The 4,242-nt window shown below is 38.3% G+C and overlaps 1 pseudogene; it reads right to left on the minus strand.

Moving 5' to 3' along the window:
- Positions 1 to 1,630: 1,630 nt before the first annotated feature.
- Positions 1,631 to 3,016, minus strand: LOC101682850 (annotated as a pseudogene).
- Positions 3,017 to 4,242: the final 1,226 nt, after the last annotated feature.

The raw sequence follows: 4,242 nt of genomic DNA on the forward strand, positions 1-4,242 counted from the left end.
CACTTAAAGCTCTCTCTCGTGTTGGATCTCTTGTATAGTATTGATTTCTGGTTGACTATTTCCCATCCTGTTTAGAAAAGCATATAGTCACAGTAGTATCCTGAACATGTGTGTTTTGGTGATACATTAGGTTTGAGAATTTGCATGCTGAAGCATTTCATTTTCAGAAATAAGGCACTATAAAAATGCATTTAGACATATACCAAAAATAGTGAGCAGATCCTGTCCTTAACCCAGCTCTATCCTCAAAATGCAGCACAATACAGTTCTTACCTTCTGGGAGTGAAGATCTAAATGGAGGGAAGGTGGAATGTAGTGTGTGTGGAAAGGGCAGGGAACTTTTCCACAGACAGGAGAGAGACATATGATGGTCCCCTTATCCTTATTTTTCCTGGTCTATTTGGGAACGAATGAAACTAGCAGCAAATAAATTTGTATTTACTGGAATTCCTCCTCAGTCCTGACAGTCTAAATGGCCTTGTGGACACATAACCAACCCTTTTGACCTTACTAACAGAGAGGACAAACACCATCATGTGAATCTAATGAGAACTTGGGCCTTTAGAACATGTAGAACATTTAGAACATGCAGTGAGAACCCAGTACTTCTCGACAGGGAGATGTGAAGGCTTAACTTTACAGTAATAACAACTTCAGTGGTAAATTTACTAAGTTTAAGTTTTTGAACCTTGCTTATTGTTATGGTGAGGATTATACTGCATTATCTTACCAACTGAATACTTTAGGGATTTGATTATAATTTTTGCAATAATTTTCCCTCTCAAGTTTAAAACATTCATCTGTTGTTTCCTAACTTCTAGAATTGCTGTTGAAATGTCTGGTGATATTTCAGAATGAAGATTCAAACTAACTTCTCTTAGCCTCAGTAAAAATTCACCCCTACCTCATTCCTACTTGATGTCGATGAGTCTGGAAACCTCACATTCAGCTTTGCAGAAAGTAAAACTCCGTTCTCCTGCTTGGGTGGAGACAGAAGGTTGTCTGCTTTCCTGGTTTGGGGAGAGATGTGGGAGTTTAAATATTTCCTGTACCTTATTTTCAATCATTTCTTTTGTTTCCTTCCAACCTCTCACAGACCTCACAGTCCAAGTATTAGATGATTGAAGCTTTCAAAGTCTTCTTGATCTTGATTGGCTCCCTTCACACTCTGGTAATGATAGATCTCAGCATCCCTTACTTTGATAATATTAACATTTATCAATCTTCAAAATTGTGTTGGCTTTTCTTGTCTTCTGTGGTTCCTTCCTATACTTTGCTCACTTTTCTTTTACTCAGTTCTACAATTTTATACCTTTACTGTGACTTCATTTGATCTTTTCTTTTTTTTCTCATTAAACTTTTGTTTTAATGGGTCTCAAAATTCTGTGACAGATTTTTGTCAGGTTGTTTCCATTAAAAAGTACTGATTTTAAAAACTAATAACTTAAAACTGCCACACACACACACACACACACACAAAATGGTCCACAAAACATTCTCCTTTCCTTCTGAAGGTTTTACGATGCATTGTTATCATTAACCAGTCTTTTACTATTAAACTTAAATGGCCAATTGACACAAATAGTTCTGAGACCGTTCTTCCACCACTGATTAAGACTGGGGTGTCAGGTGTTGGGGATAATATTCATTTAGCCTTCTGAACTTTCTGGGCAGACTTGGTGACGTTGCCAGCTCCAGCTGCCTTGTCCACGGCTTTGATGACACCCACAGCAACCGTCTATCTTCTGTCATGAACAGCAAAACGGCCTAGAGGAGGATAGTCAGAGAAGCTCTCAACACACATAGGCTTGCCAGGAACCATATCAACAATGGCAGCATCACCAGATTTCAAGAACTTGGGACCATCTTCCAGCTTTTTTCCAGAACGACGATCTATCTTCTTCTTCAGCTCAGCAAACTTGCAAGCAATGTGAGCTGTGTAACAATCCAGCACAGGTGCATATCCGGCACTAATTTGGCCTGGATGGTTCAGGATAATCACCTGGGCTGTGAAGCCAGCTGCTTCCACTGGTGGGTCATTTTTGCTGTCACCAGCCACATTGCCATGACAAACATTCTTGACATTAAAGCCTGCATTGTCCCCAGGAAGAGCCTCACTCAAAGCTTCATGGTGCATTTCAACAGACTTGACTTCAGTTGTAATATTGTCTGGAGCAAAGGTGACCACCATGCCAGGCTTAAGAACACCAGTCTCCACTCAGCCCATAGGGACAATACCAATACCACCAATTTTGTAGACGTCCTGGAGAGGCAGATGCAAGGGCTTGTCATTTGGACGAGTTGGTGGCAGATTGCAATCCAGAGCTTCAAGCAGTGTGGTTCCACTGGCATTCCCATCTTTACGGGTGAATTTCCATCCCTTGAACCAAGGCATGTTAGCACTTGGATCCAGCATGTTGTCACCATTCCAACCAGAAATTGGCACAAATGCTACTGTGTCAGGGTTGTAGCCAATTTTCTTAATGTAGGTGCTGACTTCCTTAACGATTTCCTCGTATCTCTTCTGGCTGTAGGGTGGCTCAGTGGAATCCATTTTGTTAACACCAACAATTAGTTGTTTTACACCCAGTGTGTAAGCCAGAAGGGCATGCTCACGGGTCTGCCCGTTCTTGGAGATACCTGCTTCAAATTCACCAACACCAGCAGCAACAATCAGGACAGCACTGTCAGCCTGAGATGTGCCTGTCATCATGATTTTGATAAAGTCTCTGTGCCCTGGAGCATCAGTGATGGTCACATAATACTTGCTGGTCTCGAATTTCCACAGGGAGATATCAATGGTGATACCACGTTCACATTCAGCTTTCAGTTTATCCAAGACCCAGGCATACTTGAAGGAGCCTTTTCTCATCTCAGCAGCCTCCTTCTCAAAATTTTCGATAGTTCTTTTGCCAATCCCACCACATTTGTAGATCAGATGACCAGGAGGGATAAACTTGCCCGAATCTACATATCTGAGAACGGCGATGTTGATATGAGTCTTTTCCTTTCCCATTCTGGTTTAGGTTGAGCGGTGGTTTACACGACAACTTTGTTGTGGAGGCAAAAACATTGCAAAAAAGCTTCATTTGAACTTTCTGAGAAAACAGTGAAGTCTCAGCTTCCTTAAGATGACACTAATTCAGAAAGAGTCTGGAAACCTCCCATTCAACTTTGCAGAAAGTAAAACTCCATTCTCCTGCTTCATGGAAAATAAAACTTTGTCTTTATGTTTTATATGTCTTTATGTTTTAACATGAAATTAGACTAAAATTACCTCTTCTCAAATCAGAGACTATAACCTCTGTTTATTTTGTCTTCACCTTAAAGAGCTGAATATATACAGAATACACTCTATAGTTACTAATGAGGTTTGTATCAAAAGTTCAAAATGGTCCTTGAAAATGTCACGAGACTGTGGCTGCTTTTTGCACAGATACATGAAAAATTCTTTTGTCCGTATAGTAAAGTGAAAGTTCTTTGTACTCAGATACAAAATCTAATCATAAATGATTACTTTAGTCAACATTAAAATAACAATTATATGATTTTTATTTTTACGTAAAGATATAATCATATCTTAATCAATGTAATATAAATACAGTATATAAAAGGAAAAACAAGCATTGCTTTTTTAATTAAAAGAAACAACTTTCAAATACCTGTTATAATGTATGTTCCATAAAGATAAGATTTTTGTATGTTATGTGTATGTGTTTCTCTGTGTGTGCATGTGCATGTGTGTATATATAGGTGCATGTATGTGTGTGTATATATGGATATGTATGTGTGTGTATATATATGGATATATATATCATATAAATCAATAAATATTTGTTGAGTTTAATTCTGATGTGGTAATTTTCAAATAATTTTGACAGCAGTATTTTTTCTGTTCTATCTTAATCATTTATAACCCCACTTAGAACAGAGCCTTGCACATAGTACACATCATAATTAGTGAAGAAACATTTATTAAGTGAATAAGGATACGTTGAGTCAAGACTAACGTTTCGGCTGATATAGCTCCATTAAATACTTACAGAAGTGATTAGTTATAAGGAGAGAAAAGAGAAGTGAATAGAGGGAAAAGGGAGTGTAGAGAGTAAAAGGAGAGGGAGGAAACAGGTAAAGTATGTTAATTGTGTTTTGGTAACTCTTTTTCAAAGTGTGACCCCACAATTTCAAGTGCTGGAAGTTAAAATGTGCAAGGCCATCAAAAACTAATAAAACTGACAGTAC

This window comes from Mustela putorius, unplaced genomic scaffold (genome assembly GCF_011764305.1).
Source record: "Mustela putorius furo isolate JIRA1106 unplaced genomic scaffold, ASM1176430v1.1 tig00003927_pilon_pilon_pilon, whole genome shotgun sequence".
In the NCBI taxonomy this organism is placed as follows: domain Eukaryota; kingdom Metazoa; phylum Chordata; class Mammalia; order Carnivora; family Mustelidae; genus Mustela; species Mustela putorius.